The 26,381-nt window shown below is 37.4% G+C and overlaps 1 protein-coding gene across 5 annotated transcripts in view; it reads left to right on the top strand.

Moving 5' to 3' along the window:
- Positions 1 to 26,381, top strand: part of Rfx3 (regulatory factor X3) — a 276,587-nt gene that overhangs the window by 94,887 nt on the left and 155,319 nt on the right. The window lies entirely within an intron of this gene.

Here is a 26,381-nt window from a genome sequence, read left to right as displayed (position 1 = left end):
CTGTGTGCATAGGACACAGAAGAGAAAGGGTAACTCTTTTTTTTCCTTTATTATTTACACTTTATTCACTTTGTATCCCCCCTGTTTTTCCCTCCCTACTCCCATCCCAATCCCTCCCTTCCTCCACCCTCTGCATGCATGCCCCTCCCCAAGTCCACTGATAGGGGAGGTCTTCTTTTCCTTCCTTCTGATCCTAGTCAATTACATCTCATCAGTTGTGGCTGCATTGTCTTCTGTGGCCTGGTAATGCAGCTTCCCCCTCAGGGGGAGGTAATTAAAGAGCAGGCCAATCAGTTCATGTCAGAGACAGTCCCTGTTCCTATTACAATGGAACCCACTTAGATACTGAACTGCCATGGGCTACATCTGTGCAGGGGTCTTAGGTTATCTCCATGCATAGTCCTTGGTTGGAGTATCAGTCTCAGGAAAGACCCCTGTGCTCAGATTTTTTGGTTCTGTTGCTCTCCTTGTGGAGTTCCTGTCCTCTCCAGATCTTACTGTTTCCCACTTCTTTCATAGAGAAAGGGTAATTCTTAAGGGCATAGTCATCTGTAGCAGAGAAGACAAATGAGGTAGCCAAGGGAGGCAATGCTCTTCAGATCTCAGAGCATTACTGGACTCTCACAGCACGGCCTTTCATTCAGTGAGTTCATATTTATTTGGAGCTGATATAAAATTTATAAGTTTATCCTATGTAGATCAGAAACAGTTATGCCTATAAAATGCTAGTGGTAGCTGATGTAACTTTCTCCTTTGGTAAAAATAGCAAATATGTTGTTGCATCATGCTACAACTACACGTCTGTGTTTTGTGTTTGTTTTTGTTTTTTTTTTAACAACTTCTCACTGGCTTTGTAAGAACATGATTTTACTCTTAAGGGTGCCTTTCCAGGGAGGGAGGGTGGGATTGGGAAGGGCTGAGGGGGGCAGCTATAGCTGGTACACAAAGTGAATAAATTGTAATAGATTTAAAAAATTTTAAAAATCAAACAACAAAAAAAGAGTGCTTTTCCAATTGATGTTAAGAATTTCAGATGTGAAACAAGCTTTCTTCCCATCAACTTGGAAATACAAGAGTGTGAAAAGATAAGAGTATGCCAAGAGTATAGTTTTTTAAAATAGTTTTATTTATCAAATGTGTCTTGGAGTTGCCCTTTACTTTTGGAGACTTTGGGGAAAATACTTGCTCTTTGAGGAACTCGGTGTTCATTCCAGTAGACAGAAGCACACATTGTACTAGACTAGAGAATTAATGTGCCAATTTTTGTGGCAGCTACATAGAATTTGCTCAGTAAATGGTAGATTTATTTTGTAGATAGGATCACGGGTAGCCCAGGCTGGTTTAGAACCCCCTATATAGCTGAGCAATGAGCTGATCTTGACCTTGAACTTCTCAACCTCTTTCCTCTGGCTCCCAGGCCTAGGCTTATAGAGTGGCTCTGTTTTGTGAAGGTGAAGTTAAAGGACAGGGCTAACTGATGACAAGACTCGTCTCTGTACCTTTATCGTTTTTCAGGTTACCTAGGTGAAGGGAGTGATTGCTATTTTTCTTTTCCTGATTTATTATCCTCCCAGGTCAAGACATCATACAAAGGAAAAACAAAAACAAAAACAAAAAACAGGTACACAGCACACAGGGTTTTCACTTGTAGCATTACTAACAGTTGCCAAGAGAGTTGCCACTCTGGGGATCTTAAGGTGCATTTCTTCTGATCGTCCTGACTTGGGATGCATCAAAGCAGTCAGCTTCTGACTTAGGTTCATGTTCAGCAAGCATTTGTTATTCATCTTCAAAGTAAGAAGGCAAAATGGGGTGACTTCTTAAAATAAATTCTGCCAGGTCCTGTAGGAATATTAGATATGTTTCTCCATAAAGGTTTTAATTTGTTTCTTTTTTGAAAGTTAAATTGAAACAAGCATAGTCTACAAAACACAAGGGTAGGGTATTTAAAAGTAAATTTGAAGTGTTTTCTTTTGAGCTACTCAGACAAATCATGGCTATGTTAAATATGTTCCTAAATTTTAAACTTACATTTACAAAATAAGTTTATCACTAGTCCTGGAGGGTAATATAAGTCACATCAATTTAATTGCTTAATTTTAATAAAATTTCACAATATGGCTCTTTAGAGGAATAAGGTATGTTATTAAAGAGTTTTACTTGCTATGTGTAATACTGTGCTTAATAAGTGTTTTCATGAATTTTTGGAAAGAAATCTAACATTTACAGAGGGTAGATTAAAAGAGAAAGGGTTGTAACTGAAAAAAATTGGTGTTCCAATAAACATTCACATTTTATGAAATGTTTTATCTGTGTATTTTCTAAGTAAAAGTTTTTCTCACTCTTTTTTCTTTGTTTTGGTTTGCAGTGTTGGCTTTCTAATTGATCTGTCCTGGACTCACTTTGTTGATCAGGCTGGTCTTGAACTAACAGAGATTCACCTGCCTTTGCCTTTCGAGGGCTAGGATTAAAGGCATGTGCCACCACGCCTGGCCATAATCTTATTTCTAAATACATTATTATTTACATTGGTCTGTATTTCACTCATGTTCAGTAATAAACAATTTTTTCAATATTTGTATTCATGCTTAATACTCAATTATAAGAAAAAATGAATTTATAATTAAAATTTCAGCACCAATAATTAAAATTTTAGAGAGCTGCATTTTTTCTGGATATTCAGATGACCATAACGTTCTTTCTCTATACAAATGTACTTTTGTGATGAGGCTGGCATATTTTAAGCATGCACTGCCTCTTTTTTTCTGACCAGGCTCTATCACTTTCCCAGTTGCCTGGGTTTGTAGGAGCAGCTTCAGAAATCTCAGCTTCACCCATTTCATTTTCATTAACTTTTTACTAAAACTGTTCATTTTCTAAAAATAACCTAGAGCACTCTCATGAAGAAAAACAGTCAAGTGAATAAATATTTTTTCCTTATTAATTTGTTAGAAACCTTTGCTTCTTTACTCTTGTACTTTTAATTAGTGTTTATGGGTTTGAAGACAAAAATAGAATCACCTTGGGGTCATGTTAAGAGCTAATTCTGCAATTCATAACATTACTCGTAAAGTGATACAGTAGGTGCTTCCATTGTGGAGATCCAAATCAATCCTGCTCTAAACCCCGACTCAGGCCATTGCCTCAAGGACCCGTTTATCCTTGCTTTCTGAGCCTGTGTTTCTCTGAACAGAGTCGTTTCCAGTAATACAAGACTAATTTTGACCGTTAGTGACCTTTTGAGGTGTTAGTATAGTGCAGTTCTGTCCCAGTGCCAAATGTACAAGCCAAGCATGTGTAACACTGATTTGATTTCATGAGGACAGCATTATTTTTAGACACCAGACATTTTTGTTCATGTGGCATACATGCATGTATAGCATTGTCGTTCGCCTGTCTTAGCATCAGTAATTTAGTCTTGTGTTTTTGAGACAGACTTCCATGTAGCCTAGGTTGGCCTTGAATTCATTATATAGTTGAGGATGAGCTTCCCCTCCTGGTGGTTCTTCCTTCTCTTCCAAATAGGAGCATTACAAATGTTGCCATCACTTTTGGATTCTTGACTTTTTTTAAGTTTGTAATGTTCAGATTATGACTGGGGCCCTACCTCTGGCTAAAGTGAAAACTTATTGTCAGGATGTGCCAAAAAAAAAAAAATCTTGAAGAAAAAATACATAGTTTCACCAAGCTGCATTACTGACAGTTTATCTACCAGAGAAATTTAGAGGTGCTGTCTTGTTGTAACTGTTTAGTAATATGGGGTTCTTCTATTTGACATGGGTGGCAGAGAGAGTAATGGGGTAAAGGAAGAAGAGGAGGGTTGTTTAGTTATTTTTACAACTAAGAAAAGTGAGTATTCAATGTAACTATATTTTATAATGGAAGGTAATAATTAAACAATTCAGTTGTGTTTAGGAAAAAATTTTGTAAATCTGGATGTAAGAAAAATGTCCACACACAACTGTGCATAACCATAATATCCTATATGTGATTTTAGATATACAAATATTAGATTACTGTTGTGGTGTAACAAAATAGTTGATAAGATCATAATAAATACTACACATAGATCAGAATTTTTGTAAGGTATTTGTTTCAATGTTGCTTGAAGGTCCTTCAATACTTCTATGTATATTGGGTGTGACAGTTCTTAAGCTAATGAAATCCAACAACATATTGAATCATTAAAGACTTTACGCAATATGGGTTGTTCCAAATTTACTCTCACACAATAGAAATTTTAAATCTTTTTAAAATGAATGTGCAAACATAATAAATACATAGAAACAATTGCAAAATTAGGATAGTTAGTACATGCTGTGGAGGGTCTATGAATTGCTACAACCCCCCTCCCCAAACCCTAAAAGTGATTACCCTCATGAGCATTTCATGCAGTGAAAAGTGCACCTTATAAAAGCTGTTTCACTAACCATTTCATTAGAAAAGTTTTTTTTTCTCACACCCTGAAATTACACTTACTTGATTCAAGTTAAGATTCATATTTGTTCCTGTGTACTTTGGTTGCAGTTACTTAAGTGCTGATTTTTTGCACCCACCCCCTTTCTGATAAACTAGAAATTAGTCTTTTAGGTTTTTTTCATTGCGATAAAAACACAATCTGCACTGTAGGTTACATTCAGAAATGAAGTAATAATAACATCCTCAGCCTGTAGCAAAGACACTTTATATGATAATAAAACAGTAAACCTGAGTCCCAAGTACCTGGGATAACACAAAATAGTGTTTAACAGGCCCCAAAAGCCCTCAGAAAATATATAGTGTACAAACATCTAGTTGGAATTGCCACACACATTTGCATAAGTTGAGTTACATGAATTTTTGGTTAAATATCCTGAAAAAGTGCCTGGTTTATTTACGTGAGAAAGACACTTGGAAAGTCCTAGGTGAGCCTTTGATTGTGGGATTTATTCTCCATGTGATATGAGTGTTTCTTTCACTCTGGCAGAGTTACCTGCTGTCTGTGACAACCTTCTAAGCTTTGCTGTGTTACAGTTTTTATGCTGGGAACTGAAGTTCTGAGTTTTGCTACCACCTCTTTTATACTAACCAAGGGGGCCATTTTGAATTTTGGTCTAACTGTCTTGGGAGCCTGAGCACTTCTTAACTTTAAATGTTGATATTGAGACAGAGATCAATTGTCTGATAATTGATTATCATCCTGAACCCAAAAACATTTACAGAGTGATACATTTACCTATGAATATTCCTCCAGAAATAAGTTTACTGAAGCATAAATTCACTCACTATTCATTTTAATTTACCAACTAATGTATCAATTTGCTTAATAGCAAATTATTACGTTCTTGAAATGTGTTTATATTAAATCTGTTTAAAATTTATCACAAACCACTCTGTATATATTAGTTTCAAAAGACTGGAATTTTTAGTGGCAAGTATTTTCAATTTGGTTTTAATATTTCTTTACATAGCTATTTCACCTCAAATATTTTATAATAGAATTATTTATCAGTTCAACCCAAGGTATGGCAAATTTATAATGTGTATTTGGTAAGTAAATGTAGTAACTTTAATGTTTTTTTAGTCACTTAAAACAGAAGTTATGTCTAACTGAACTAAAGAAAGTTATGAAAGGGTAAATAAGAAAGGGTCATAAAGGATTAAGTTGATCAAAGATGTTTTCAAAGGTTTCAACCATTCACATTTTAACATAGTGTCTTACAAGTATTCAAGAAATTTGCATATAATTTTATTTAAAACAAACATTCTTATTCCCAGAAGTTATTGTATAAAAAAATAGTGAAATTCGCAGGTACAGTCTGGATAGAAATAGAACAATATTGTAGTAAATTTCATGGTGAATTGAAACATAGGACTTATCAGTCTAAAACATTAACTAGCTCTTCCAGAGTTCATCAAAGCTAACTGTTTAGTACAGGTAACTGTCAGTATTACACATGACTAAAAGAAATAAGTTTTGAGTGAACTGGTAAATTTATCATTTGACAAAATAAGTTCCCTTTTGGCATCAGAACCCTGGCCTTTTTGTTCCTTCATTATCGTCTCTGCCCAGGGCAGCGGGGAGGAGGTTGGGCATGTGGCGCAGGACCACTATATCCCTGTTTTAGGAATAAGGTTTTGTTGTTGTTGTTGTTGTTTGATTGTTTTTTGTTTTTCCCTCCGTCATTTTCTATAACTAGAAATTAGGCCATGTTGAAGTTCTCTGTTTGTATGGGTATGTGTGTGTTGATAAGTGAATGAGACATAGTTACCAAGGACTGTTTAAGAAACCAAAGAAGTTAAAAAGGCCTGGGTGAGACCTGAAAGTTACTTTTTACACTCCCTGTGTCTTAACACTACAGTGAATATGTTCTGTATGAGCATTTGAATAACTGAATGAATAAAGCAAGTTGTGCAACAAGTTCTTGGCATATTTCAAGAAAAGATGGCTTTGTGCTCAAACAGGAGCAGAGATGAAATTAGAGGACCTCATTGTGCCATTGTAATGCAGCTAAATATTATTTTTTTAAATTAATTTAATTTTTTTATTATTAGTTACATTTTATTAACTCTGTATCCCATTTCCTTATTCCCTCCCAATCCCATCCTCCCTTCCTCATCTCCTCTCTGCCCCTTTCCAAGTCCACTGATTGGGGAGGACCTCCTACCCTTTCATCTGACCCTGTTTTATCAGGTATCTTCAGGACTGGCTGCAAAGTCCTCCTCTGTGGCCTAGCAGGACTGCTCCTTCCTTGGGGGATGGGAGGCCAAAGAGCCTGCCATTCAGTTCCTGTCAGAAATAGTCCCTGTTCTCCTTATTATGGAAACCAATTGGTTAATGAGCTACCACAGGCTTCATCCGAGCAAAGGTTCTAGGTTATATCCATACATGGTCCTTGGTGGAGTGTCAGTCTCAGAAAAGACCCCTGTGCCCAGATATATTTGGTCCTTGTGGAGCTCCTATCCTTTCAATGTCATACTAACTCCCCTTCTTACATATGATTCCCTGCACTCTGCTGAAGGTTTGGTTATGAGTCTTAGTGTCTTTGAAACACTGCTAGGTAGAGTCTTTCAGATGCCTTTGAGGTAGACTCCTGTCATACGTTCAATGCACATCCCATTTGTCTTTCTAAGTGAGGATTGATCATCTTACCCCATGTCTGCTTTTTTGTTTATCTTCTTTAGGTGTATAGATTTCATTATGTTTATCATATCTTGTAGGTCTATATAAGCGAGTATATACCATATTTGTCTTTCTCCTTCTGGAATACTTCACTCAGAATGATCTTTTTTTAGATCCCACCATTTGCCTGCAAATTTCCTGATTTCCTCCTTTTTGATTGCTGAGTAGTATTCCATTGTGTAAAAATACCACAATTTCTGTATCTATTCCTCCGTTGATGGACATTGGGGTTGTTTCCAGGTTCTGGCTATTACAAATAAAGCTGCTACAAACATGGTTGAGCAAATGTCCTTGTTGTATAATCGAGCAAATTTTGGGTATATACCTAGCAGTGGTATAGCTGGGTCTTGAGGAAGCACTATTCCTAATTGTTTGAGAAAGCGCCAGATTGACTTCCAAAGTGGTTGTACCAGTTTACATGGAGGAGGGTTCCCCTTTCTCCATAACCTCCCCAGCATGTGTTATCACTTGAGTTTTTCATCTTGGCCATTCTGATGGGTGTAAGGTGAGATCTCAGGGTCATTTTGATTTGCATTTTCCTCATGGCTAATGAGATTGAGCATTTCTTTAAGTGTTTCTCTGCCATTCGATATTCCTCTATCGAGAATTCTCTGTTTAGCTCTGTTCCCCATTTTTTAATTGGATTACTTGGTTTGCTGCTTTTCAGCTTCTTTAGTTCTTTTTATATACTGGATATTAGCCCTCTGTCAGATAAAGGGTTTGTGAAGATTCTTTCCCAATCTGTAGGCATTCATTTTGTTTTGATGATGGTGTCCTTTGCTTTACAGAAGCTTTTCAGTTTCATGAGGTCCCATTTATTGATTGTTGCTCTTAGAGCCTGTGCTGTTGGTGTTCTGTTCAGGAAGTTGTCTCCTGTGCCAATGAGTTCTAGGCTCTTCCCCACTCTTTCTTCTAACCGATTTAGAGTATCTGGTTTTATGTTGAGGTCTTTGATCCACTTGGACTTTAGTTTTATGCAGGGTGACAAATATGGATCTATTTTCTTTTTTTTTTTTTTTTTGGCATGTAGACATCTAGTTGGACCAGTGCTATTTATTGAAGATGCTGTCTTTTTTTCCAATGAATGGTTTTGGTTTCTTTGTCAAAAATCAGTTTCATAGGTGTGTGGGTTTATTTCTGGGTCTTCTATTCAGTTCCATTGATCCTCGTTTTCTGTTTCTATGCCAATACCATGCAGTTTTTATTACTATTGCTCTGTAGTACAGCTTGAGATTGGGGATGGAGATACCTCCAGATGATCTGTTGTTGTACAGGATCATTTTGGAGATTCTGGGTTTTTTGTTTCTCCATATGAAGCTGAGAATCTTTTTTTTTTCAAGTTCTGTAAAGAATTGTGTTGGTATTTTGATGGGAATTGCGTTGAATCTATAGATTGCTTTTGCAGCTAAATATTCTAAACAGTATTTTTGCATCTCCATCCTTAAGGCCCTTTGCTTCTCCATTATTGCTTATGATCGCAGAGCCATTAGATTGTAGACTTAAGTATATTATGTATATCATCCAGTTTGCTACTGAATAAGAAGGGTGCTATGACTGGTGCCTATGCAGAAGACGACTGAGGCTCTCCTTTCTTTTGGCACCTAAGAAGCTTCAAGTCACAAGAATTGAAGCGCATACTTGCGAGCTCAACTCTGAGATTTCAGAAAGAACTATATTCTCCAAGCCATGATTCAAATTCCAAGCTTATTTGTATTAATGCCCCAGCAGAAGATTATAGTAGCCACACAGTTAAGCCCCCACCCCTGTGTGTGTGTGTGTGTGTGTGTGTGTGTGTGTGGCCAGTGCTGGGGATCAAGGCTATGGCCTTATTCTGCTAGACAAGTACCTTCCTACTGAGCTCCTTTCTCCAGCCCCAGATTCATTTTTATTACTCTTAGCTGAGGTATACAGAAAAGAATAGAGGTTAGGTACTTTGAGCTGCTGAAATAGGAATGAAGACTTTTTAAGAGGATAATATATCATGGAAGGTTATTACCTGGGTTAAAAGCTCACAGCATATCCAATTGCTATAATGCAAGACTACATAACAGTTGATCTGTCAAACATTTACAGTGTTGTATCCTAAGCCTATTACTACATATGGCTGGGATATAAAAAGGAAAGCAAGACAAAGCCTCTCTTGGACCTTAGGGATCATATATTGCACTAAAGTCTTATCCTCTTTTTTCTTACATGCGTAACTTTGCTGCTGAAAGGATTATTTAAATAACACATGCTTTTTCATGCATAGGAAAATGGAATAATAATTGTATGTTTTCACATAATTTCCAGAAAGATGAAATAATATACTCAAATTTTTTTCTATTATTTTTATTTTGAGATTATTTAATTAGGTTCTTTAGGTAAAGTGTTAACTGTTCAGTTGCTAGAGGCTTCCTGTAATCCCCCTTTCAGTACTTACTAAGAAAACTGAGGATGATTGTCAGTTGAGTATTGCCAAGCTTAAACAAATTTCTAATGATTAATTAGTGATGAAGTCAGACAATTACTATTAGGCTAATTTCTTATTCTTAGCACTTCCTCTATGAAAATTAAAGACCTGATAGTATCTATCTAACAAAGAAAACCTAACAGGGCCTCCTGTTCTAAGATGACACAGTTAGAGCACTGGTTCTGAAACTGTAATTCAGCGGGCCATTTGTTCTTTTAAAATCAGTAAATGATGTGTCTGAGGTTCAGAGCACTGGCAAAAGATGTGATTTGCTCATTTAAATTTAGTTAATCCTTGTTTCTGTATTTTAAAAATTAGGCACAAAGTCTTTTGAGGCTTAAAAGGGAGTTATAATAATTTAACAATTGAAATTGAAGTCACATTAAAAATAAAGAAAAATACGTTCTTAATGAATTGCGCTATTGCAAATGGCTAGAACAGACAATTACATTTTTACAGAATTTTAAGTATTAAATATTAGAGAAATCATAGCACTGTTTCAATAGGATCTCTAAACTCATCCTCTTTGGCGAATCATATTTGTATTCAACAAAAAATTGAACATCCTGTGTATATTAGGCACTGACAAATTTGTGGATGATGGGGTAATTATATTCCATGTGCTCATGGAGTTTACTCTTAGCGTGTCAAGACAACTACGCTATGGCCCAAAATGTTGACTGCTGCAAGTAGAATAATGATAGATTGCTACAGGAAAGGTAAACAATGATAGTTGTGGGAAAGTATAAGAGATCTAGAACTTACTCTAGACCTAAAAGTTGAAGATGAACGAAATGAAGAGGAAAACATTTTTTGAAGCAGAATAAACTCTGTAGTGGCACTGAGTGAACCCCATCTAGCTAGACTGTTTAATCTTGGGGTGTATGAACTGAAGATGTATTCTTAAGAGCCTCTCAAATCTTGATAGAAAGTTTGCAGTTTATTCTGAGAGTACCTGGCACCTCTTACAAAGAATGTTTTGAAAGCCTAGCATCTGTGTGGTATGATGGAGTTCTAAGAGTAGATTTTGAGGGCTAATTAGGAAGCTAAATCATTGGTGTAGGTAGTTGATTAAACTCAGGGGATACCAGAAAAAAAAAAGTCTGTCTCTTAATTGTAAGTTTCCTTAAGAAATAGAGATACCAAAGTAACTAGATGCTCAGGTAGTTCCTCTTGTGTGAAGGACCCAGTCAATCTTGAACTCATTGAGAACAAACTGGTACTTCCACATCCTGTAAGAGCAGTTATTGGCAGAAAGTTAATTAGCATGATGAACATTTAAGCTTGGCTTTGATGATTAAAATTTTAAACTTAGACTGAGGATATGCTATTATAAAAGTTCAGGTAATTTAAAATCCAGAAGATCAATTCAGTAGACTTATTATTATTTCTCTTCTGAGACAGGGGGTTAGGAGGTTAGATAGGGTGGGGAAAGGGGAAAGTCTCTCATGGATATCAACCTGCCTTGGCATATCCAGTTGGAATAGGACTAGGCATTTCTTCTTCTTGAGGCTAGACAAAGCAGCCCAGTTAGGGGAAAGGAATCCAAAGGCAGGCAACAGAGTCAGACATAGTCCCTGCTTGTGCTGTTAGGGGTTCTACATGAAGATCAAGTTGCACTTGTGGTGTGTGTGTAGGCGGCCTAGTACCATCCCAAATATGCATTTTGGTTGGTTTGTAGAAGAATTGTTGACTATGCTTATTTATTGGGGAATTAGAACATATATCTCAAACCCAAGTTGTGTTTGTGTGTGTGCATTTTCAAGAGGGAAGGAACTAAACCTTTGAGGAAGAAAAGACTGGAAAGGCAGATTAGGATAAAAGCAGAAATATAGAATGTCATTAAAGAACTGTTCAAAAGATAAGAGATTGTTCTTAAATAAGACTGAAACTAAGAAAATTAGTAGAGTTTGTAATATAAGATATTCTCTTAACATCTTTGGAACAAGGATTCTCTGAGAGTGATTGGTAGAAAGAAACACCTGGGTGTCCAGTAGCGTCTACAATGTAGATGATGAATTTAGGGCACTGTTGTGAACAAATTTGGTTAGAAAGAGAATTATTGTCTTAAGAATAGCTAACTATTAATGTATTTATAGAGGATGAAGAATTCTATTCATCCTACCCTCACAAAACGCCAGGAAAGTGTAGCGAGGGAAAGAAGGAGAGAGAAGAATGAAGCTCGTTTGTGTGGATTTTCATCCTTATTTATAATGTTGTGGAACATGAACCTCTGTCAATCATAAAGAATGAAGTGGATTTTAAATATCTACTTTATTTCAATTAGGGGTATTAAACATTTATGAAATGACATAAGAGATTACTTCTTATTGTAGTACTATTTAAAAAAGTTTTAAAAGAAATTTACTATTTTGAATCCAAGAAAATATTTCCAGTACTTTAAGTTGTAAGGTCAGCCATATACAGAGTGTATTACCAATCCTCAAACTCTCAGCTTCATAAGAACAGTGGTATTAAATAACTGAAACTATTATAATTTTTACTTGTTTAAACAAAGAAATATATATTTAAATATCGATTTGGATATTAAATGTCTAAGTGATATTTTGAAGTTTGCAAGATAGCTTAGTGTGTTTCAAGTGCATTTCTGTAATGAAAGATGGTGTAAATGTTGTGTTTGTTTATTAGCATTATGTTTTGCAGAAATGTTTCAGTGCATGCATGTGTGAGTTTGTGTGTGTGAAATACAGTGGTTATTTTTTTTTGAGGTTCACCCACTCATATTTAATTTTCTCTTTGCCAAAAAATGTCAGTGATGAGAATTCAGTTCCAAAAGATACTGTACATTTAAAATAAGATATATTGTTTCCGTTATTAGCAGGGTTATTATACAGTATTCTTTTCCCTTTTTAGATGGTGTTGATTTCTTTGAGCCTGTCATTAGCATACTTAAGAACTGCGAAAGAGCCTATTCTCTGCTTTATAAAAATAAAAAGAGATGGGGAAAAATTCTTGTGTGGGCAAGAAAATTCAAAAGGAAAGTTGTCACTGGGATGTGAAGAAAAGTAAGAATTCCTGTTCTTGCTTTTAATTCCCTATAACAGGCAAAGCAGTCTTCCTGTTTGAGGACAGGACTAATGGCTTCATTTTCCAGTGGTTCTTAGAGCCTCCCTGCCTTTTAAGACAATGTTCGCCTTTCATTTGTTGTCATCCTAACGTAGGGATGCCCTACTTGGCAAGCATATTCTTGGTCATCAACCCAAAACATGAGACAGAGCAAGTCCTTTTGTGTGGGGAATAAACTACATTTGGTGTGTGGAGTTTGTAGGAAGACTACATACCTGACTCCAGGGCCAGTTTTGAAATGAGATGCTTGAGGACTGGAAATACAGCTAATTTGCCTTACATACTTGAAGGTCCTGGGTGTGAGCCCCCAAGTACTACAAAAACAAACAAGAGACCACTTTCTTGGTGGAATTCAATACTTTGATGTCTACTTTCCAGTATTTCATTCCAAATCCAAATCTTTCTTAGTGGCATCCTTACTCTTACCAGTTGTTATCAAAGGATCAGAAATAAATTGCATGCTTTAATTCTTGATTGGACATTAGGTTTGGACAGAATCAGAAAAGGGGTTATTTCGTATTTGAAGATGTATATTAATATAGATTTTCTGCTGCAACACGAAATGGCAATGATAGTGCAACTACCAAGAGTGAATCTAGAGACTCTCTTCAGGGATTATGTCTTGCTTATATTTTGAGACAAGATAGAATATACTATGTAGAATACAGTATAGAGTCCAAATTGTTCTACAATTTTAGATTCTCTTCCTTAGCCAGGTACTTAGATTACAGGTATGCACCACCATTCCTGGCTTCTGGTAGTATTTTTTAAAAGTAGCCTAGTCAAAAAAAATGTTTAGAATGCTTTTCAAAAACTGTTTGAGAGATTTGAGTTACTTAGCAGGGGAGAGAGAGAGAGAGAGAGAGAGAGAGAGAGAGAGAGAGGCATAAAACTCATGGCCAGAAACTGAACTGCTCAAAATCCATCACCTTTAATAAGCATTTTCCTGATGTGAAAAACTGTATTGAGTTACAGAATTTATGAAAGACTGTTTTGCATTGCTCTGTGTTGAGATGGGTTCATTGTTCATGCTGAGGTGGATTTATTGTTCCATAGTGAGCTCTAGCTCATCATTCCATGCTGAGGTGGCTTCCTAGCACCTGTGTTTCTTTGTGTTTAGATACCTGTGTCTCCTATAGTCTAGGTGACCTAGAACTCACTCTGTTGCCAAGGATGGCCTTGAATGCCTGTTCTTCTTGCCTATATCTCTCAATCTTTGGGTTTTGGCATGTGCTACCATACTCTGCATAACGCATGTTGCTTTTGACCAGAAATTTTCGATTTAGCTTGAGATGACTCAAAGTTTATATTCATTAATTTGTGAAGTTCCAGTGATACTGTTGTCACCTCTCATGGCCATTTATGGTATCTGCCTCAAGAAGTTTTCTTTAAGCATGCTATTATGTATCTGGAAAATTTGCATCTGGTGTTATCTACTAATTGAGAAGCTGCTTCATATGTTTATGATACTGGATCTATCGGTGTTGTCTTTTTTATATTTTTGTCCTAATCTGTTACTGAATGTTAGAACATTTTTGACAGTTGAGCTGCTGAGTTTCTTTCCTGTCACTGATTAATGCAAGTGGGAGGGATCAGGAATTATGCAGTATAATATCCCAGATGCCCCCAAAGTTTTTAAAGAAAACTTTTAAAATTTAAGATATGTTTAAAAATATTTTTAGTTGTTGAGAATTTCATGCCTTTGTACTATGTATTTGGAGCGTATCTGCACCCTGCCCAGACTCTTCCCTCTAACTTCTCCAAGATCTGATGCCCAACTTTCTCCTAACTTCATGTTTTTTTCTTTCTTTCTCCCTTTTATTAATTAATTCAATTTACATCTCAGTCATAGTTCCTTCCTTCTGCTCCTCCTAGTCACACCTACCCTCCTGCATCCTCCATCCCCCTGTTTTCTCAGAATGGGAAAGCCCCCCAAAACACACACCCCCTAGTTCATCTATTCACATGTGGATTGAGTTTCTCTTCCGCCCTGTGGCCTGGTAGGGCAGTCCCATCAGGGGGAAGAGATAAAAAGCAGTTAACATAGTCTGTATCAGAGAGATCCCCCACTCTCCTGACTGTTGGGCTCACATGAAGCTTAAGATGCCCATTGAGTATTTATAAATAGAGGACCTAGCTCCAGGCCATTGCCTTGGTTGGTGCTTTAGACTTCATAGGCCCCCCCTGGGCCCTGATTGATTGGCGATGATAGTCCTTGTTCCCACTCTTTCACCACCGCCTCTGTCTATTCTATTTCCCCTTCTGATTGAGATTTATGTGTCTTCCCTAGGGTCCTCCTTGTTACTTATCTTCATGGGGTCTGTGCATTGTAGTATTCTATGCTGCACTATATGACTAAAATCCATGTGAGTACATACTATGTGTGTCTTTCTGCATCTGGCTTACCTCACTCAGGATGATCATTTTTAGTTCCATCCACTTGCCTAGAAAATTTATGATTTCTTTATTTTTAATGGCTGAGTAGTATTCCATTGTATAAATGTACCACTGTTTCTTATCTGTTCTTTGGTTGAGGGATATCTCAGTGACTTCCAGTTTCTGACTATTGTGACTAAAGGTGCTATGAACATGGTTGAGCAAATGTCCTTGTTGTATGGTGGAACATCTTTTGGGTGTAAGTCCAGGAATGGAATAGCTGTGTCTTGCAGTATGGCTATTCCCAGTTTTCTGAGAAAGTGCCAGATTGATTTCCAAAGTGTTTGTAAAAGTTTGCACTCCCACCAGCAAGTCCAAGTGGATTAAAGATCTTAACATAAAACCAGATACACTAAATCTGCTAGAGGATAAAGTGGGTAAGAGCCTTGAACTCATTGATAAGGGAGAAAGCTTCCTGAATAGACCATCAAGAGCCCAGGTCTAAGATCTACAGGCCTGAAGAAGCTAACCTCTAAGGAGGATCCTAGGGAAGATGCTTAAATCTCATTCAGAATGGCAAACTGGATAGACACCAGAATTGGTGGGAGAGAGGAAACAGGATGGGAGTCTACCAAGAGGGTCTTCTGAAAGGATTCACCCAACAGGGGATCAAAGTAGATGCTGAGACTCAGGGCCAATAGTGGAGAACTCCCCCTTTCAGTAGACTAGGAAGGGTATTAGGGGATTAGGGAGGGGAGTGTGGGACTGAGAAATTCCTACCTTTCATTTTCAGTATTTTTCTCTTGTGGAAACTACATTAAATGCATTAACACCTCCCACTCCCAAAACAGTAACCACTGACTGTACTTGTGCAGCCCTTATACTCATGACTGTGGTGCCCTCTACTGGAACATTGTCACCCTACCAGAGGCCACACAAGCACAGAAAGCTTTCCCTTAGCCACTGTCAACTGTCAGTAGCTCCTGAGCTGCATGGGAGGAAGTGTAAGATCCACCCCTATATTGGAGTTTTGACTGGCTTAATCTTGTATAGGTGCTCTGCAGGAATCATTACAACCGTGAGTTCATGAGTGCAATGTTCCTGTCATGCCCAGAAGACACTGCTGTGGTTATTCCCGACCTCTGGCTCTCCCCATTCCACCATGGTCCCTGATCTTTGGGTGAAATCATGTGATAGTCACAGTTACACCTGAGTATTCCAAAGACACTGTTTGCACTCTTACCAGTTGTGAGTTTTTGTGTTGACTACCATCCATTGCATAAAGAAGCTTCTCTGATGAAGTCTGAGAGCTACACTAATATATAGGTATAGAGACAGGAATTTACATGGCAGTTTAATACTATGTCCATTGAACAGAATTTTGGTAGATCACCCTTGTGGTCCACAACCCTGGGTTATTGGCCAGATTTACAGTGCCAGGCATGCATTTCCTCCTATGGAGTGGGTCTTATATCAAATCAAAAAGTGTTGGCCAGCCACATAACATTCCTGCCAGTTTTGCTCCCCTGGGTATATCCTGCCACACTGGTCAGTACTATAGCTCATGGGGTTCACAGGTGCGTAGAGTGCTCATGATTTTTCTCCTACTACAGCCAGCTCAGTACCTTCCAATACTGTGAACTCTGGCCAACAGGGAAGAACCTTTCAGTTCAATAACAACATGATTTTGCTAGGATATGTGACCAAATTGTGTGGTGTCTTCAGCAGTACAGTCATGCTTTTCAGTGCTGGGTGGAAAACATAGAGCAATGGCAAAAGCCTATATAGTTTTGGGATCTCTGAGACAGCTCTGATATGCTTTCCTAAATAAAAAATTATACCCTTGGAGATATTATAAACGATGGTATCCATAAAGCATGATACAGATCAATTCTTATGATATGTGTGTGCTTAAATATTTAATTCTTTCTTTTACTGTCCAAAGTCTTGACTGGCCATTATTACTAAATTGTAATAAAAACAGATTTGGACTTGAATCCTGGCCTTATTTATTAATATTCTCTGCTATTAATAATTATTAGACAATTAAAATTATTTAATCTCTTTAGATTTAACTTTCCTGTCCTATAACTAGGAATATTTATTTCATGGACAATGTTAGAATTATATATATATATATATATATATATATATATATATATATATAAATCACATGTGCCATATATGGAAAATAGTAACTTGTAGAATCTGTATAAATAGTGATAGTAAATTTATAGTAAAATACTCAATGTATTTTCAGTTATGAGAATTATTAATTTGATGGATTTAGGGTTTCTCTCAAGTGGGACAAAATATATTACTGTCTCACAAATTTTTGTAGAAATCTCTGTATACTATGTAGTTTTCTTTCCAAAGACAAGAATAGAGTTGACATCTTTAGGAAGTTTTATTTGTTTAGCGCCCCCCCCCCATTACCTGTATTTTTGTGCTGGTTGCTTGGCTTCTGTCATATAGGCAAGACTGATCTATTAATTCAGGAGTGTGAGTGAGAGAAAAAGCTGGAATGGCACCTGTTCTAGATGGTGGCTTCTCTTGATAACAAGGAGCTAAGCAAATGGCAAACAATTTTCTTTTGTTTTTCTTTTTAATTTTATTTTTTATAATTTTTATTTTTTTATATATCACAGGTTATTTACTTTGTATCACAGCCATAGCCCCCTCCCTCATTCTCTCCCAATCCCACCCCCCCTCCCTCATCTCCTCCCTGCCCCTTTCCAAGTCCATTGATAGGAGAGGTCCTCCTCCCTTCCTGACCTTTGCTTATCAGGTATCTTCAGGACTAGCTGCAATGTCCTCCTCTGTGGCCTAGCAAGGCTGCTACTCCCTCGGGGGTTGGGGGGAGGTCAAAGAGCCAACCATTGAGTTCATGTCAGAAATAGTCCTTGTTCCCCTTACTAGGGTACCCACTTGGATACTGAGCTACCATGGGCTACATCTGAGCAGGAGTTCTAGGTTATATCCATACATGTTCCTTGGTTGGAGAAACAGTCTCATAAAAGACCCCTGTGCCCTGATATATTTGGACCTTGTGGAGCTCCTGTCCTCTCCAGGTCACATCAGCCCATCGCTTCGGCTTCAGTGATGGTGGATTGTCTTATTTTTCTTTTTAAGTAATTAGTCCTTTAAATAAAAACAGTCAATAGTATTTAGTTTTTGTATTTTTTTGTATCTTTTATAATCTATTCTGAGTCATGGGAAGAATTAGGTAAGAGAAAGCCTTTGTTGAAAAGTGAAAAAGTTACCCGAGCAACCTGTGTATGCTACAAGAGTGCTGATTAATCATCTCCAGCATTAATCACTGTCATTGATTATCTCAGAAGGATGACAGTCTACCCTATTATCATTTCCTCACCTTTTCTAAGGATGAACATAGCATAAAAATTTTAAAAAATTTACTGTACATACTCCTAAAAAAAAACAAACAAAAACACACACCGTCAAACTTAAATAAAGAACCAGGGTTCTTGTTATATAGAAAGTCATCAGTTTTTTTATATTCCCAATTTATCTGTTCATGTGATAAGATTGCATTTTGCAGTATATAAACTGCCTAGAGATTTGTTTTTTTTTTTTTAAAAGGAGAAAGCTTGGGATTTGACTGCAGTATAGAGTTCATTCAGTTACTTGTTTCTTGGGTAGAGAAGTGAAAAATTAAGTCTTAATATTTTGTCCACGTAGGTAAAATAATCAGATCAATATATTTTGTTAAGGTTTAAAAATTTATTAGATGATGATTATTTAGTACGTATGAAATGTATATACATAGACCATCTCAAAGATTCCTATTATTTTGGTATTGTGTATTTTTCAAAAGGATTCAATATCATTTGTTAAAGTTGGAATAATTAAAAAATTTTATTATCATTTATTACCATTAATTCAATTTGTATCCCAGCTGTGGCCCCAACCCTTGTCTCCTCCCAATCCCACCATCCCTCCCTATTTTCCCCTACCCTGTCCCCTAGTCCACTGATTGGGGAGGTCTTCCTCCCCTTCTATTTGACCCTAGCCTGTCAGGCCTAATCAGGGCTGGTTGCATTTTCTTCTGTGGCCTGACAATGCTGCATCCCCCAGAAGAGGGTGATCAGAGAGCCTGCCACTGAGTTCATGCCAGAGAAAGTAAAGTACCTGCTCCTCTTATTAGGGACTTCACTTAGAGACTGAGTCTATGGGCTACATCTGAGTTGGGGTTTTAGGTCCTCTCCACGTATTGTCCTTAGTTGGAGTATCATTCTCTTCAGGGACCCCAGGTCTCAGTTTTTATGGCTCTGTTGGCCTCCTTTTGGAGATCCTGTCTCCTCCAGGTCTTTCTATCTCCTCCTTCTTTCATAAGATTCCCTGCACTCTGCCCAAAATTTGGCTATGAGTCTCAGCATCTGCTTTGATATCTCAATCAGTAGAGTCTTTCAGAGGTCCTCTGTGGTAGGCTTCTGTCCTGTTTCCTGTCTTCTCCTGCTTCTGATGTCTATTGCATTTGTCCTTCTGAATGAGGATTAAGCATCTTCCCTATGGCCTTCCTTGTTGTTTAGCTTCTTTAGGAGTGTAGGTTTTAGAATGTTTATTCTATATTATATGGTTAATATCCACTTATGAGTGAGTATATACCATGTGTGTCTTTCTCCTTCTGTGTTACCTCACTCAAGATGATCTTTCTAGTTCCCACCATTTGCCTGCAGACTTCATGATTTTCTTGTTTTTAATAGCTGAGTAGTATTCTGTTGTGTAAATGTACCACAATTTCTGTATCCATTCCTCCACTGAGAGACATTTAGGTTGTTTCCAGCCCCTGGGTATTACAAATAAAGCTGTTATGAACATGGTTGACCAAATGTCCTTTTTGTATACTTGAGTATATTTCAGATATATACCTAGGAGTGGTATAGCTGGATCTTGAAGTAACACCATTCCTAATTTTCTGAGAAAGCGCCAGATTGATTTCCAAAGTGGTTGTGCAAGGTTACATTCTCACCAGCAATTGAGGAATGTTCTCCTTTCTCCACATCCTCTCCAGCATGTGTTGTCACTTGAGTTTTTGATATTAGCCATTTTGATGGGTGTAGGTGAAATCTCAGGTTTTTTTTTTCTTTTTTGCACCTTGCTGATGACTAAGAATGTTGAGCATTTCTTTAAGTGTTTCTCTGCCATTCTATATTATTCTACAGAGAATTCTCTGTTTAGCTCTGTATCCCATTTTTTAATTGGATTAGTTGGTTTGCTGATGTTTAACTTTTTCAGTTCTTCATAGATCCTGGATATTAGCCCTGTCAGCTGTAGGGTTGGTGAAGATCCTTTCCCAATCTGTAGGCTGTCGTTTTGTTCTTACAACAGTGTCCTTTGCTTTACAGAAGCTTTTCAGTTTCATGAGGTCCCATTTATTGATTGTTGATCTTAGAGCCTGTGCTGTTGGTGTTCTGTTTGGAATAATTTCTTAATAATTAACTCCAGGGTAAGCAAAATATAGACATTCACACTCATTCTCTGTTCAGGAATGTAAATGTTAACAATATTTTTAACAAAAAGCAATGCTCACTTTAATTTATAATTTTGTTTTTAGAATTTTAATTTTTGTTTTTAAGAATATGTCCATATATCCTAGTGAATGGGTGTTTGTGTGTGTGTAGGCCAGAAAAGGTTATAGACAAATCCCTTGGAGTTGTAGTTACAGAGTTGTGAACTGACCAATGTGGGTGCTGGGAACCAAAATCCGGTCCACTGAAAGAACACTCAATATTTTTTTACTCCTGAGCAATCCCTCCAGCCCCATGTACCCATGATTCTAAGTAATGAACACTTAACTCATCTTTATTTGAATATTAGTAATAAAACTGGTTTTGGCTCTTTTTTTATGTAAGAACATACTGTCAGACTACTTGTTCTCTAGTTTAAAAATAGTAATTTACAATTATGAAGTAGGATTTCTACAATCTTATATGGAGTCAGGCTTCTAAAATATTTATAATTTATATTGAGTACAGCCATATTTAGATATAATTTCTTTTTATTATAAAGTAACTATTATAATTTTGGTTAAAGCAAGAATTAGAATTAGCATCTTGGTCTTTCTATGGTAAAGTGAAAGGAAGAAGCAATTTGAAGATTAAACTGGAGATCTTTATCAAATTCTTTGCTCAGAAAACTAAAAGTCATTTTAATGGAATCAGAAACAGATGTCTTAGTCTTTGCTTTGTGGGAGAGAAAGTGTTTCAGGATGGAAGATCCCAGTAAGCATTTGATTCACACAACCAGTTATAAGCTTATAAATTTCTGTTTGATAAGCAATTGATAGGTCAGATTACTAAACCATTTAATTTGGCATGTTCATTGTATGTGATAAAAAGAATCCAACTGTGAATTTGAGTGTGCTAAATAATCTTTAGGAAGTTCTGCAAAGGACATTTGAATACCTTAAAACTTTCAATAATGCATGTTTGTTCCAAACACACTTGATTTGCCTAGGTTTGCCCATAAGGTTGAAGAAATGCTAATTTGTTGCATTCAGCAGCTGGGTTTTGCAATATTCTTTTCCTCCTCCTAGGGGCTAATTAGCCTTCTTTCAAAATGTGGCCTATTTAGCCCTAGATTCTCATGACTCATCAGGAGCTGGCTGTACAAAGCAGAACCCTTAGCAGGCGGGTGTGTCCAACCGCTTAATTAGGCAGAATAAAAAGGTCCTTTGTCAAACAAACATCTGTTGCTCTTGACACACCTGACAACCACATTAGGCAAGGATGACTAGACGAAATTGTGCCTGTCTCTCCCAAAAGAATATTTACATGTGGGCTTCCTCAGTGACAAACTGCAGGGGGTTATTTAGCTTATCAAAATAGGTTAGTGTGATTACATTTGTGATTGATAAACAAATATCACTTAACTGGTACAGAAGGAACAAAACTAACCAAATTACCCCCAGACTTAAACAAAGCCTCAGAAAGTTCTGCTGGTGTGTGAGAGGACATTCTAAACACCCAACTGTTATTCAGGGAGGGAAGCAACTCTCTGAGGTAGTAAGCTTCCTGAGGTAGCACGTGCTGCCCTTCTGTGATGATCTTCACTTTGCACACATGGTGGGGATCCCCCCCCCAGAATACTGTAATCTTACAATTTTGTAGAAAATATTGTATCTTACAAAACCCTGCTTAATAAACTTTCATCAGAGGATTATACTCTCTCCATATGCTTTACACTGTCATTTGTTCTGCTTTTAAGATTAGGTCTTCAGAGTTAATGAATGTAAAGTGGTTCTGCAAAAATACTTATTAGCTGGGGATTTGTTTTGGCTTCAGTAGAGGAAATACTTTGATATCTTTAGGGACAGGGGTGGAATGAATGTCCATGATTGCTGGAAGTGTATATTAAATAACATGCATTAGAATCCCAAACTACTAAAATCTGTACACCTAAAGAAGATAAACAAGAAAGAGGGCCCGGAGTAAGATGATCAGTCCTCACTTAGAAAGACAATTGAGATGGACATTGGAATTAGGAGAAAATAAGTAACAGGACAGGAGTCTACCACAGAGGGCCCCTGAAAGACTATACCTAGCAGTATATCAAAACAGATGCTGCAACTTATAACCAAACCTTGGGCAAAGTGCAGGGAATAATATGAAAGAAGGGGGAGTTAGTATGACCTGGAGAGGACAGGAGTTCCACAAGGACCAAACATATCTGGGCCCAGGCGTCTTTTCTGAGACTGTTTCTCCAACCAAGGACCATGCATGGATATAACCTAGAAACCCTGCCCAGTTATAGCCCATCACAGCTCAGTATCCAAGTGGGGAACAGGGACTGCCTCAGACATGTACTCAATGGCTGGCTCTTTGACACCCCCCCTCCCGAGGGAGGAGCAGCCTTGCTAGGCCCCAATAGAGGACATTGTATCCAGCCCTGAAGAGACCTGATAATCTAGGATCAGATGGAAGGGGAGGAGGACCTCACCCATCAGTGGACTTAGAAAGGGGCAGGAAGGAGATGAGGAAGGGAGAGTGGGTGGAATTGGGAGGGAAAAGGGGAGGGGCTACAGCTAGGATACAAAGTAAATAAACTGTAATTAATATAAAAAATAAATAAATAAAATAACAAAAAAAGAATCCCAAACTACTGTTATTACCGGTCTCTGGCATCTGTTTGGAAACTGTACTGTCCTGAGGCTGCAGCACAGTACACCCAGTGGTCACAAGCATGGATTTTCAAGTCACACGGATGTAGAATGTAATCAGATTCTTCCTCTTTCTGGCTGCATGTTTTTAACAATGTTTAAAATCATCCATGTCTCAATTTCCACAGTTGCTAGATATGGATAACATCTGCGTCATGGGCTTCCTCTGAGAATTAACCTAGCAAATGTACTTACCGCATTAGACTGGTTTCTTGCGTCAGGAAAAGCCTTAGTAAATGGTAGACTTAATTGCACTTATACCCGTTTACAGCCAGTTTGCAGAAATGATGTGGTGAGATAAGATCTTTTAAGTCATGAGGCTGCCAGAGAGTTTCTTCTTTAGGGCTATGGAGGTAGTGAAATTGGAGAAGGAAACTGGGTTTGTGAGAGGGTCTGGAGAAGTTGCCCAGGGTTTAAGAACTCTGGCTGTTCTTGTAGAGGATGTGTCACGACCATCCACAATTCCTGTTCCAAGGGATCCAAACCCTGTTGGAGCCTTCTTGAAAACCAGGCATGCATTTGGTGCGCATACACACATGTATACATGTGCGTATATATGGAGCAAAACACTCAAACACATAAAATAAATCTAATGAATTTTAAAAAGCTGCTCAAATGAACACAAGCTGGGAAGAAAGAGATAGTATTCTGGGTTTTGATTGATACTTGGCTGCGCGAGGTTGGGCTCTTTATGTCAGCTTTGATGTCCTATAGACAGAGCTGGAGGCCAAACAGAAAGTTCTCTCCTACTATCTAGCTTTCAATTTAAAAATGACCTTTTTCTCCTTACTTGTTTACTTTACGCCTGTTGAATAGTTGACATATTGTTTCTTCATTCCACAATCTGACCACTTTTTGTAATTCTCTTTAACATTTACCTGTGCACTGTGCTTATCGTTAAATGCAGAGCTTCTAATGTCTCCTGTAAAGCCGAGAGCATGAACTTCATGTGACATCAAACCCTTCTTTTCTGTTTCCTATGTGTGTGGTAGTGAGTTAAGTGATAAGTGATTCGACATCTCCAAGCCTCAAATTACTCACCTATAAAGTGAAGAACCTCATAATTTTAATCATTAATACAAAATATTGGCACCTAAGCTGATCTTGGCAGAGCTTCCAGCTAGCCCTGTGGAAAACAGGAGGGAGTAGGAGTGAAAGAGACCGCACTGTGAGAACCCCACACACTGCTAAGGGGGCAGAGTGAAGAGGGAGCGCCCGTGGGCTACACATGAATCCCGTATCCAACCACCAAACAAACGAGGTCTCCTGGTCATCCTCAGTCCTGTGAGGCTGAAACCCTCTCAGCAGATGCAGGAGCTCTCCAATATCCGGTCCATTCCTGTCCCTTCCACAAAAGTAAGCTTCACATACACACTTAGCTTCTTTGTGACAGCACAAAGTGTAATCAATACTCTTCAATACTCTGTATATGCATATTAAGTCAAAGGACCTGGAAGGTTTTTGCTTTCATTTTTGGATTGCTGTTTTTCTCCCTATTTGTCATGGAAGAAAAAAAAATGAAATAAAAGCAAGAGATAGGGTTCCTAATTTACTTATTTTTCTCTTTTAAGAAGAAGGTAATTTTGAAGGGGATGGCCAGCGCTGGGATCTCTCCTGGGGCTAAGTAAGCTCACTCTCTCACTGAACTATAACCTAGCTTTGGCTCCTAAAATTAGAGCATCATTGTCTTCCACCATCCTAATCAAACGAGAATTTTGTATAGCGAGTGATGGAATTCTCATTCAGTCTTAGGCATCTCCATGGTTGTAATGCTAGTTCAAATACACATTTATTGACAGGATTGTTACATTTAAAAGAGCCACAATTTGTATCATTTCACATAAAAATCTTGATTTTTCAGCTTCTTTTGGAAAAAAAAATCACATTTCTACACATTGGCCTCTCACACATCCAGGGCACCTCGAGCTGAATATTAGCCTATCAGTGTAAATGACAGAGTGGCCACAGTCTTTCTCTTCCATTCATTTCTGCCTTCCTCAGTATAACTAACGTTCTTCCATTAAAAGGTTCTTTCATGGATTAATTTATTCATGAATAATTATATTAATAAAAAACATCCAGAAGAGCCTTTTCCTTCTGTCAAACAACTGATGGCACCTGTTTCTGTTAGACTTTCGTGGCTAATATTTGTGGCTTTCGGACTTTAACTAAGAAAACAATAAGGAAAGTCACAGATCACCTACAGAAATGTCTGTATAAAACTCTGGAGAAAATCACTCAGGTTAAAATGAAAAGCACAGTTCTAGCTTTTTTCTTACCACCTTTACTATGTTTCTAGGCCTCTCTGGGCTATAGATTTTGCATTTATAAAGTAAGAATAGATTTGTCATTTTTCAAGGTTCATTTCTAAAGCAGAACAAGATGATGATTGTAGAAAAAGAATTGGATTGGTCATACTGTGACAAAAGATTTTTGAGAAGAATTAATTTTCTTCTCCAAAGAACTGAATACTTGAGAATTTAATTTTCTTAAGAAACATAAATGCTCACTGTGTTCTTTACAAGCTTAAACTGCAATTTATTACTTTTCATAGGCTACCAATTAAATCGTACCTCCTACCTTTACCTACATACCAGGAAATTCACATTTATTTTTATTGAATTTTTAAGTATCAAAAAAAGTTATCAAACTATGGAAGCTTAGAAAAATTAGAAAATTTGATTTTGTGGCTGAATTTAAAATGTATCAGTTGATATAATATACATGTAATAAATTTATTAACTTTTTAAATTTAGAAAGTGATTTATGAATCTTATTCTATATTCTTCTATATTGCATCCTAATAGCCTCATATAATTGTTATTTCCTCAAATGGAGGGAAGAGATGAGAACTGTTCTCAGGCATTCTAGCTCTTTCTGAAATCTAGCTGGCTGGTTCAACTCAGCTGTTTTGTCCTAAACTCTTCTCCACACTGACTAATATCAAACTGGCTTCTGACTGAATTGTTCTGCCTGGCTTCAACGTAATTCTGGCAGTATGTTTTAATCGTCTTATTCCTCTCATTCTTTGGCTTGTTTTCTCTGCAACCATCTCTGTAAACCTTTCCTGGAAAGAAGGTCTTGGTAAAAATCTCTTATTCTCTGGCTCGCTCTGGCTTCACCTG

Source organism: Meriones unguiculatus, chromosome 1 (genome assembly GCF_030254825.1).
Source record: "Meriones unguiculatus strain TT.TT164.6M chromosome 1, Bangor_MerUng_6.1, whole genome shotgun sequence".
Classification (NCBI taxonomy): domain Eukaryota; kingdom Metazoa; phylum Chordata; class Mammalia; order Rodentia; family Muridae; genus Meriones; species Meriones unguiculatus.
This window is presented reverse-complemented; position numbering and strand designations above follow the sequence as displayed.